Here is a 12,906-nt window from a genome sequence, read left to right on the forward strand (position 1 = left end):
TTTCAAGATTCTTATGATAACATTAGGATCAGGTGATTGTAAAAGTTTTCTGCGACAGTGAAATAGTTGGTCTAAGGTCGACATTAGACACATTCACCTGGAAGCAAAGAGGTGGAGTCCTCTGAGTATAGCGTGATACCAAGTGTGAACTGTAATCCACTTCCACTGGATCTGAACACAACCTTTTATCTGAATACAAGAACACTGCAGCAGTCTGACAGTTTACAACAGCCCCCACTCTAAGCCAGGCAATGACCACTGCATCTACTGTGCCCTTATTTTATTGAGTGATTGAAAACACTTATTTGTTGTAATATATGGATACACATATTTAGTATAATAATATTTGGCCTGCATTTGTGCCATCCATGTTAACCAACAATATGACCCAAATGACATCAGAATTTTTAATTCAAATGTACAGACACTGGGGTAAAAAGGATGTATTCCCTGCTTGCCTTTATGTGTTATGCAACTGCATGATTTGATAACCTTAGATTCACCTCAGCAGACACACCTGAACCACAAAGGTCTGCTCTGCTCCAGCAGCCTGACGGTTCCTTCTGTTTCTCTCCCCCAGCAAGCGAGCGGTAAACTGGAGACAATAGCTTTAATGGGATTATAAAGGGCATCGGAGGAGTTTGCATGGATCACAAGGCTTGCAGCGGATCCACAGGGCGAGTACCAAAGGAGACAGTAGACATGGTGAGATATTTCTCTGCCTCCTGGAACAATATGCTGATGGTCCATCTTCTCTGGTCGGAGGAAGCAGCCGAGGGACCTGGGGACCTGCGTGGGTCAAGAAGAGGGTCTGGGTCGATGTGTTCTGGGGCCCTGAACTAAAAAACCCAATTATCCCAGCATTTCAGTCAGGCTTAATTAGGCTTGTCTGATGTGAAGCGGATTCATTATGTTTCTAATTAAGTCCCTATCAGCCCCATAGAAATAATGGCTTCATGGTACATCAAAATGGAGCAGCACTATGCTGACACGATTGCAAAGTTATCCTCTGGCTATCTTCCTGAGTGGGTGGTCGCATGGAGGTTTTTGTCTCCTTCAGGAGAGGCTTTCGAGCAAAAACGTTCTTGTGGACTACTGAAGACAGTATTACCCCCTTTCTACTTAGGCGAGTTTGGTGCAGGTGTCCAATGGATAACCTCTTTATTTGGCTTTTCCACCGTGAAAGAACTGGTTCCCAGTCAAAGAAACTGGTGCCAGAGCAGCTCCAACTCTTCTGGTCTGGAACTGGGACCGCTTATTGTACGTCAAAACCGGGGCTGGGATTATCATGAACAACCAGACCAACTAAAACTGAGTGACAGCCAAATTAAAAAAACTGCTAGGAGAGGTTATCGCCACACGTAGCAATCACCTACAGCAGCATTTTAAAACATACAACACATTATTTGGTCCTGAACAGGCAGGTATGAGCTTTTGTGCGGAGAGATGACTGCGAGTGCATGGATTGATTTGAGTGAATTATTAGCTGTGTATCACAGCGGAATGTCAGCCATCTTGACGGAAACCATTAACAAAATCTTACATTTTGACAATTGTCCTGTGTTGACAGGCAAAAAACGAGAGGGCTTTGCAAAGTTATTTTGACCTTGAGAAAGGGTTTCAAAGTTCTGTTCAAAACAGACTTATTCATGTGTATTCAGATACAAATAAATTCATATCACAATGGAAGTGACCCCACCCCCAAGCTGTATAAAGCAATGCCAGTAAACACAAACATGTCAGAGCCACTCAAACAAAACGGCATAGCTATTGGGGGTTTTCGCTTTTATCTTATTGATGAATTCATAAGCCACACACAAGTCATGGACAAGGAGCTTTTAACTGATTTAAATATCCAGTGAGGAGGGAGAGCTCAAGTGGAGAGAACTTGTGGAAGACATTGGCATTGCTAACACAGGGAGGTGATACAGCACCAGCAGAAGAATACATTTGAAAACGGCAAAAAACTGCAGCCATCAAAGCAATATCAACAAGTAAAACATTTAATATTTTTTAACAGTAATGGAAATTTGTATTCATACATTTGAATTTGGTTACTGTGTTTGCTGCTGTTGAAACAGCTGTTGTGCCGCCTCTGAACAATGGACTGACTTTTTCGTGCAGGCACAGAGGCAGAAAAGCTGAAAACAAAACTGTTTTGGTCAGGGCAGGGGTCTGCGTTTTGTTTTTGTTAATCCTTTGTGTCTCTTTTTGGTACATTTGTGCTACTGTTGCAACGAGAACTTGATTTTAGCACAACAAAGCCCATGGTTCCTGTGGTGGCAGTGGGTGGCAATTTTAGATTTTTTTCAAAGAAAGAAATTTTTTTGTTGAAATGAAAAGCAATACCCAATTTTCTCTGGAAATTGAATTTTCTCTGTTGAGTTGTTGTGGGCAACCTTCCCCTTTTTTCACTATCATTAGAAAGGCTTAGAGAGAGAGAACATTGTTTCTCTCACAATAGTTGCATCATTGTGTCCTCATGTAAAGGCACCAATTAAATAAATTACGTTTTTTAATCTCCAAGTATTAGACACAAATACAGACAAGCCACACACAGCGGCTGCCTTAGGTAGAATATTTTGGTGTACCTGTTGTATACTTTTTATCTTTTCAGCACTTCTTTTACTCTCTTGACTGCCTGTTAGTTCCATCTGCGTCTTTAAAGGGGAACAAGAGGAGCTGATGTGATCGCTCACCCAATTGCAAAAACAATGTTTACCTCGCCAAAATGTATTTGCCACACCCGCAACCCATGTTTGCTCACTCAAGGCCTCACCTAAGTAGAGCCTGGCCATGTTCCTCCAGTTGTGCGTTCTGCTGTGTAGACTACTTTGGAGTTGCCCAGTGTGGCGGAGGAAAATCAATATCAATAAGGCTCTTGTGATAGTGGCCAGTGTTCCAAACAGGTTTCTAATGATAGGACCTTTTCTTTTTATGGACGGTAGATCAATCGCACTATAGGTGTGACAGAAAACCGACTGTTTCTCACGCCACATAGGCATCGAGGTAGGAAATACTTTTCGATCGCAGCTTTTTTTTAATCCGCTGAATTCATAAAATGCTTTTCTTTACATTATCAGTTTCCTGTTCACTGAATGTTTATTATTGATTAGTTAAGAAGAAGAAGAGGCCCAGGTAGAAATGTGATCAGCTATACTGTTAATATTTTAAGGTCTGTCATGATGACGGACAGGTCCTGTCTCACTCCAAGGCAATAGATCACTCAGGAGCCCTTCACATTCAGTAGTCCCTGAGCATTTCATTCTAAATCCTTCTTGCAAGGAACTTAGCACTGTGTGTGTGTGTGTGTGTGTGTGTGTGTGTGTGTGTGTGTGTGTGTGTGTGTGTGTGTGTGTGTGTGTGTGTGTGTGTGCGCAGCTGGTGGTGGGGTTTTATTTGATCGTCCAGTGGAGCAGAAATAGGAGAGTACTGCTACTGGGAGACGTTTATAGGAGCTGTGTGCAGGTCCCTCTTGTGGATAACAGGCAGTGGAAAGCATGTTGATTGCCAGGACAGCGCTGGCAACTGTGCTGTGTTTGAAGGATGCTTTCATCTTCAGTGATAGATTTAAGTGCTCAAGATAAGCTACATTTGGCTTGCTTGTACAGTAGGGTTGAATGATACAGGGACAATATCTAATTGCAATTTGTCTGAGAGATATTGAGATTGAGATCTGATTTGCAAATATCAAGTCTACATGTTCAGATTTATTTTTATTGCCAATGCTTGACCACAAATTGGTTGTTTTGGCGTTATTCCTCGGCTCTGTCTCAACTTTTCTTTACTTCATTCTGCATAGTTATATTTGAGAGAAGCTTGACTGTGCAGAATAGAATTGTTATCTAGTGATGGGGGAGATTTTGGAACTCATTCAGCAAGAAAGTGCAATATGGCATTAGTTACCTCATGGTGCCGTTGTGAGCCCTTCTCATTTGAAGGAACAGAGGCAAAAAAAAACTCTCAGTGACCATTTCTCGACACCATGAATGTGTCAAATCCCCAGTTTTCCTTTGACGTGTTTGATTTTGTAAAACCTTTGACCTAGAAGTTTTAACTCCGGTTCAGACAAGCTGCATTATGTTGATCCTAAATCACAGCCTTTAGTGATTTCCTAAGCGCTATATATACATTTTCATCTCTGATTTGAAATTAAATTAACTGTGTTGTTTTGTGTGGTGTTAACCTGAGGATGGAAAACCCCATGCATAGAAAGCACCACAAATGGTAAGGCAGAAAAATAGGGCATGACATCAGTCATGGTTCAGCGTGACAGTAATTTGAGAGTGGATGAAAGTCAATATGCTGCTCCTTGTAAGTCTACTGTAAGATATGAATTGGCGTGTGGCCCCGACTGCGTAATTGTCCAGAAGAAGCCAGTGAGAGAGCAGCGGTGTTTTTTTTTTTCCATTCTCTCGTCGGAGGGCCTGGCACTTGTTTGTCAAACTGTCACTTTCAGTATGCGCTTCAGTTGGACAGGAATAGAGAACACTGACAGAGTGATAGAATGGATGTCGTACAGAGTCACATTCTTGAAAGGTCGTATGGACTGAATTACTTACAGATGCAATCAATATTGATAACAGATTTATTGACAGGCCAATAGTCTTTGATTCCATACACATATACACTTGTATAAGAAAAACGTGTTCATTTCAAAAACTCAAAAACAAACTATCATACGTCCGGTATTTGTATGAAAACTGCTTATTATATTGTACAAAAAACGCAATTCTACTAGCTATGCAGGCTGGTAAATGGTTCTCAGTGGAGGATGGATTCTATTTGTTTTGGTGATCTGGAGAGGAGGGATATAAGGCAAAAAATACATGTTATTAAACATGATAGGAATTTATATCATTGGAGTGATATCACTCAACAGTGTGAACACAGTGGAGCAGGTCTTTTATCAAACAAATAAGGATTACACTCATTTGAAGAAAACTAAAATTAAGGCTGAATCTTGAAACTGGCTCAAGTTCAACACCCTCTCACTTCTGCTTTGCATTTAGATGAGAATAGCTTTTTCCTTGAATCAACAGGGTTTGTGATGTTGAGTCACTCTTCAGGGTTGCACCACAATAATGTGGCTTGCCTGGTAACAACATGATTTTCTACTTATGAATAATCCTTAGATTAGAAGATTTAATTAGCTGCCAGAATTCTTACTAAGCTTATTGAACCACACAGTTGTCTCAAAATGTTATGGGAAATTAATTACAAAACCAACAAAGTTAATTACTTTTTCATTTTGATCAAGCACTCTGCTTCAGCGAACTTTCTTTATTTCCAGGCACTCCCATTCCCATTATTTTTTGGCATTTTTTTCTTTATTAGACAGATTTGGAGAGACAGAGTTGAAATGGGGCAAAGAGGGGAAGACATTCAGGGAACTGATTCGAACCTAGGTCTGCTGTGAGGCCATGAGCCTCTAGGGTGACAATCTAACCACTGTGCCACGAGCACCCCCTCCCAATAACATTCTGTTATACAAGTAACCAGTTTTAAGATGGTGATCACACAGCAATTCATGACCTATACTCAAGGCATGGTGACTGTATAAAAGATTTCCTCAATTTTAAGAGTCTCTAAAACAAAGACTTATAGTCCAAAATATAAAAAACTAAATATGGGATAGGTGATGGTGAGGAAACAGTGGTGGACCCTATTTCTCCTTTTCATATTACATATGTGTCTTCAATCCTTTTCGTGACATGACATAGTTGTTAGCTAGACACTCTGACCTGATAATGGGAACATTTTCACCAGTACCTTAGTAATTGGAAAATAGTTCAAATGTGAGAAGAATCCTAGACCTTGACATCACACAGCAAGAACACCTATGATAGGCATACTCCAAAAATGAAAAAAAAGTATTTACTTTGACTTCATAAAAAGACTGTTTTAAAAAAGTAATTAGGGTTGTGTCACATCTGTGTCCAAGATGAGTCTCTGAAAAATAAGTCAATTGCCAGTGTTTTATAAATAAAGTCCTGAAATGTCACAAAAGCTACATACTACATGTATGTGTGTGTATGTGTATGCCTTGGTATTATGATCCTGACAATAACATAAACCCCTGTACATGTGGTGTCTGTTGTGGAGCATGTAGCCATGATAAGAAAAGCTCTATGGACATATGTGTATCGCTCTTAGCTTTTGTATTAAGGGGGAGCAAACTTCACTGAAAATGTGTGATCAGCAGGTGTTTCTCCTCCTACTGACATTTCATTTTAACGTTGGATTCAGATAATCCAGAGGATTATCTGATCTTGATTATGTAATGATGCTCTCAACGCCCACAGAAAATAAATAAATCTTACAGATGGAAGGCTGCATTGAATGAGGTTGTGTTTGATTTTCAGGTCAGTGTGTGAGTAACTATGGATTTGCATATTAAGGGGGTTGTTTGGCCCAACAGTTCATACCCAGGCCTTGCATCATTTCGTGACAAGATGCAATGCAGTTGGTTTTAAGATTTCATATCAAAATCAAAGAAAGAAAAAATAAACCTTGTGTTCAATAACAGCCCACAGGTTGAATTGCTATTTCCTGGAAAGAAAAAGAAAGCTCATTTCAATTGCAGCAGCTAAGATGACCAGAGTAAAATAGCATAGCATAGCCGTTTCCATTCAGTTTGACATTGGCAATTTATTCCCAACCTTTCACTCAGGCCTCGGAATCCTCCCCTCAGAAAGCACATAAGGTGTTTCTCATCTTTGCCGCCTGACAGCATTTGACAAGTAAAGAAAAGAATCACATCTTCTAGGTACTGACCACAGTTGTCCCCCACCCCCTTCTGACACAACTATTAAAAAAATCGCAAATTCATTTGCCTCTGAGAGCCTTGCCAAGTTATGGTATTTCAATAACAGCAATCTTGCACTTCAGCCTTGCAACACTTGTCCAAATTGATCGGAGTATAATGTGGCGGAGGAAAAAAAAAGACATGTTCATCTCTCTAGAAATCATTTAGGACACTTCTTTCAGGCTTCTAGACTTGGGGGGGATTCTGATTACAAACACTATGGAGATTGGAGACATCACCTTTAAACACTAAGATCTTCTCTCTACCTAGATACACTTTACACAAACCTTTTCTTTCCGTAAAATATTTGTGTGCGAAAAAGAAAAAAAATGTAAAACCTTTTCATAATAGATATTGGAGTGGTATTTCCAAAACCAACAATTTGACATACTGATACACTAAATATAGATTGAACTAACATCTGAACATTACATTCTTTAACCATGTCCTGAAAACCTACACTGACTTACTATTTGGCCATTATACCAGTGACCAGACAAATGGAGATTCATTTAGCAAACACAGTTGCCTTTTATATCAAGAAATAAAATTTAAAAAAAACGTGTGCCTTTTTAATTTTACACCTCATTTAGCAAGCTAAGCAGATAACCCATTATTGCCTGGTGGGCAGAGGGGTTAGCAGGCGTCTGATTTCCAAAGTCGCTTCGATAGTGATAGAATTAACACAGCTAAGTGATTCCCACTCCAAAGGTCGGGAGGCTTGCAGTGATTGAATATTAGCGTGTGTTGCACAAATTAAATCAATTATGTTTATGAAGGAAGATGAGAATACGGAGAGAGAGGGAAGAAAAAACAACCATGTCATTCTGATGGAAAGGGTCAGCACTTTCACTGAGTGGGCCGACTGCTCCGAGTCACAACCAGTCACAGTCGTTTCCCTGTTGCGAATCGTCTGTTGGTCAATTTACCTTGTATCTGCCAATGACTTCCCTTACCTGTATCCTCTGACCACATTACTCACAAAAAGACACACCTTTTCCATGAGATTAATATGAAGAGAACCGTAGTGAGTGGTGATTTTTCAATCTTTGACGCGGTCATGTGTCAGTTAAATCTGGATTCATACTCTCTCTCATCGAGGTGTTATGTAGGCTGTGGGCTACACTTCTTGCTCACTGCTTAAGAAATACTCACCAAATTTGTGTTTTTTTTCTTTTTTTGAGTCATACAATCTTAAATTTCAGAGAGCTTGAATGTTTTTAAAATGGATTTTTTTCTAACTTGTATTCATGAGTATATCATTATTTAATCAAATATCATTTTAAACACTAATTGCTGTACATATAACATTGAGTTTTTTTGCATGCATTTCCATCCATGGGCAACAGTTGGTTCTCGCAAACTTCAGTGGAGAACCAAATGATCGTTTTATACAAATCATACAATGAAACCAGAACATTACAAATCGGCCGGAGCAAAACAGACATAATGACATGTGACTCGGGGCTCAGTTAGTACGATGTCATGGTCTGTCAGTTACACCAAGTCCTAGGGAAGATCATCCACCACCACACTAGATACCATTCAGAAGATTTATTCTGCTTTTTAAGAAAAACACTGATTTGTTGTATGTTGAGCTGCAACTAACACTTTCATCATTGATTATTCTGGGAGATGATCGGCATTATAATAGCTAGGCCAATGTAATGTCGTAAAACAGTGGGGAGAATGGCTGTTATAATTTCCCACAGCACAAGAAGTTGTATTCCGATGTCTTGTTTTGTCCAACCAGCAGTCCAAAACCGACAGTTATTCGGTTAAGCCCCGTTCGTTTAGCGAACAGCGGGGTTAACTGGTGAAATAAAGTGATACAGAAGATACTGAAGAATACATTTCAGTAAACATTGTTTAAGCTTGTGCCATTCCATTGTGACTATATACATTACAAATCATGAAAAGAGAATTGTCTAGTTTGATTACAGCTATACTCCATCTGCCATCTCCAGAGTTGAAAGTCTCCAAGACAACTGTGAACTTGTTACTGTAAATAGAACAGTGACCCCTACTGAGTGATTTGATCCATGACAAAAAATATGCTCCCCACTGTCCTTTCAAAAAAAGAAAAAGAGTGTGTTTCTTAGAAGAAAAATAATTTTGGCATCTGTTTTCCTGGTAAAGAGGAATATTGCTTTTCTTTCACTAATGTCTCTTGACCCCCTGACAGTAAGGGAAACAATGTTTAAAGAGTTGGAAGAACTTTCAAAATTCCAGGCATTAGTGATTAACATTATTAACCTTAACTGGGTTGTATGTAAAACCAAACTTGTCAACTGGCCAAACAGAGTGACTTACAGAGTTGAGGGGTCTACATGCTCAGTTAAGCTGCAACCTTAAGTGAGTTGGCTGCGATTCTTCTTCCGTCGAATGATCACGATTTTCCCTTCCTTGAAAGCTTTGTCAACAAGCAGCCACAGTTTTTTACGACATTGTCTCTCCATGTTAGTCAGATCCTCTGCAAGACGAAGCATCTTCTCCTTCATTACCGCAGCATTGACCAACGCTCTCCATATTTTCTGTCTGAAATTGCGCATTGTAAATTGGATGATCACCGGACGAGGGTTCCCGTCTTCGCTGGTGCGTCCGACCCAATGTACTGTGTCGAATCGATTAAGAAGCCCAGCCTACTTTCTTCATCCGGAGCAATGCGGCTGAAGATCTGAAAGACCTGTTTCCTTGGATCCTCTGCAGTTTCCTTTGTGGCTTCAGGGAGGTTGAAACGTTTCAGATTCCAACGACAGCTGTAGCGTTCCGCTTCTTTAATCTCCATGCTATGTCAGCCGCTGGTTCACTGCATGCACTTTATCATCAGTTGTCTTCATCAGGTGTTCCATCCCTTGGACGTTTTCTTTGATAGTGATAATATCTGCTGTGTTCTTGCTTATAATTTGTTCACAAGGAAGTGAATCTGCACGTTAACTCTTGGACAGCTTTCAGTATGTCCGCATTGGACACGGCGAGATTACATACAAAGTCAATGTACTAGCGCGTGGCCGCGCGTCCACCCAAGAATCGGCGTCCAGCGGCGGGCGTTTCCGCGGCGCGTGAATCGAAGGAACCATTTGCGGCGCGGCAAACATATGCGGCGAACGCAGAAGGTAAAATGATTTATCTTTTTGGCGTCGCCGCCGCGCCGTGATAGCCAATCAGCATTGAGATTGCCCAGTGGTCTGCAAGACGAGGTGGGCGTGTGGAGTGAGGACATTGGGCTTCCAATACATTCTGCAAATATGTGTATTTTGCATCTGTTTAGCTGTTGGTTGTACTTTAGCCAAGGTAGCGCCGGTTAGAATAGTGAAACTCACCCAGCTGTGTACTGTTCCTGAGGATAATATTAACCCAAACTTGACGGCAGTGTCCGTGTGGAATTCCAATATAGTGCAGCGAAGCACCGGTGTTGTCCTCCGTCAGCCGGCACACTTTCACTTTCAGGTAGGCTGATGTCTGCCTTTATTTTTGCCGCTGAGCACACACTGCTGTTGTTATTGTGTTTAGTATGTTGCTGAATTGCCGTTAATGTGTGTGTATTTGCGATCGGGGTTCGTCTTCATGCTGTTTAAATGATATTTGTGACATGACTGCCGCTGGTTACACAGTGTACCTACATCTGTATTTTTGGGGCACAGCTGGACCATGTTGTTGTTGTTGTTGCACCGTAAGTGTGATGGGTCTGATCTCAGAAACGGCGTCGGCATCAGGAATATATGGTTCACGCGGCCAACCGCCGCAGGCGGCGAGTGCGGTTTGTTCGCAGCTTAAGACATGTTGCTCACCAGATCTAGCGTAAGCGAGCTGTCCCGCTCTGAGCCGCAATGGCCCCAGCCGCTCTGCTCGGTGGAAACGATATGGCCACATCCATTGATATCCTTACATGAGCTTCCATTCAGCCATTGTTTTAATGTCTGAAGGGTAACATTCAAGTATGGATGCATCCATGCTCTGCTGCAGCACCAAAGGAGGTGCTGAGGTGCAATATAGAGCCTCCACGGGAGCTCCATCATTTACAGCTTCTCTTAATGCTTTCAAAGCCAAGGGTCTGCATCTCATGTTAAATGCTTTATATATTCACTTAGACATTAATTGTAATAGAACACCTTGTGTGGCAATGGCAAGTACTATGTGGGGTGATTAAAATTAATATTGTTTATGCTGAATGGAAATGAGATACACTCATGCACTGGAGCAAACTTGATATCGTAACATGCTTGGTTTTGGTTCGAATGCAGCATCATTGGTTAATTAAACTCTATTCTTTCAAGTATTATACAGTATGGTTTTCACTATAATATCAGATCATAGTGTGCCCCTTGCTGAAAAACTGGAAATTAAGCAGTGAGGAAGAAGAACAGTGCAAGTGAAGCCAGTGGTCTCACCGAAAAAGTCTGCAGTGAAGCTTTATGTAATTCTTCTCGAGCAAAATAATTGGAAAAGGGTGACACACATTTATAGCTTATACCATTAAATGGAAACAGTTTATTAAACCCGCGTCCACACAACCATACAATGTTTGAAGAACAAACACGGAAGAGTTCTTGGGGAATTCTATGTGTAAATTCTCTGCACATTGCAAATAATTTCTTTATACTTATACATCCTCAGATAGATACATATTCACATAATTATTATACGTTTATATTCCAGATTATTTAAATTTTATCGACTTTTGAGGTACTTTAAATGTCTATTTAATCTCGCTGTGTTAAAAAATTACCAAGAGAAATTCCTCGTATGTGAAAACCTTGGCAATAAACTTGACAATCGAAGCAGCAGGTTTTGACAGACATTATATGACTTAAATTAAAAGCTACGCTGCCATGGTTACATCGCATTTACTTCATTATGTAACCCGGCATGTCTCCTGTTAACTTCAATAGGCAACAAAGACATTTTATGTAAACCAGGTCTTTAAATAGGTTAATATCTGTACAACAAATTGCCAATTTTTTTTCTCCGCTTGTACTGAGATGTAATACAGGCCTCCTCTGTTCCCTACATCTGCGGACTTAGCTCTCTCTCTCTCTCTCTCTCTCTCTCTCGCTCTCTCTCTCTCTCTCTCTCTCTCTCTCTCTATTTCTTTCTGTCTCTCTCTCCACCTGCAGTAAAAAAGGAGAAGTGGCAAGTGATGATAGTCTTACAGATGTGATTTATCAAGCCATTACCCTGGGTGTGTGCCACGGTGGCTTTGGCAAGCAGTGCTACTCAATGAAATAAATACGCATTAGCACCTGTCTGCATCACCCCACAACATTCCCCTCATCGTTCATCGCATTCTTGAAGCGCGTGCAAATTGTTCTCTGACAAAAAAAAAGACACAGGGGTGAGCGAGAAACTGGGGAAGGGTGAAGTTGAAGGGATGGGGCGGGGCGGGGCGGGGGGGGGGGAGTTGAAAAGGCATTGTTGAAGAGCGCAAAACACTTGAGCCACGATAAAAGCATTAGTGTCTTCAATGGGTTGGAATACAACGGTGTGGAAGGTGTGGAAGCCCATGGATGAGGGAGCAGAGAACACCGAGCTGAGTGTCAGAGAGGCGACAAGTGAACCACAACTCAATCCTATTACGGTGACGCATTCAAATTCCATTCGTCATATATAAAGAATATAGCAACGAATATTAGATTTGGCCCATCAATCAAAGTGCTTTATTTGTGCTATTCTCTATACTGACAAGCCCTCCAAACTTCTTCCATTTTTAAGACAGTGGCTACGGTGAGACTTGTGACAGTGAGTTACTTTGGAGCTCCGTGTTCACTCAAACAGAAAAATGGCACAAAAATAGACAGTACTGTGGTGTCTGTTCTCCATGTGGTTGTTGGTGACTTTTAAAAACCACAACCTCTGTTTTTTTCCACAGGGTAGAGTCACATGGCAAGGGGATTGGTGCTGCTGGACTCTTTAGTTGTGATATCATTTATTTTTTTTGAAGAAGTCTTTTGAAGAAGTAACTAATAAGTGTTGTGTGTGTGTGTGTGTGTGTGTGTGTGTGTGTGTGTGTGTGTGTGTGTGTGTGTGTGTGTGTGTGTGTGTGTGTGTGTGTGTGTGTGTGTGTGTGTATGCGTGCGTGTGTGTACTGTGTATGTGTG

The sequence above is a fragment of the Ammodytes marinus genome (assembly GCF_949987685.1).
Source record: "Ammodytes marinus genome assembly, chromosome: 16".
In the NCBI taxonomy this organism is placed as follows: domain Eukaryota; kingdom Metazoa; phylum Chordata; class Actinopteri; order Uranoscopiformes; family Ammodytidae; genus Ammodytes; species Ammodytes marinus.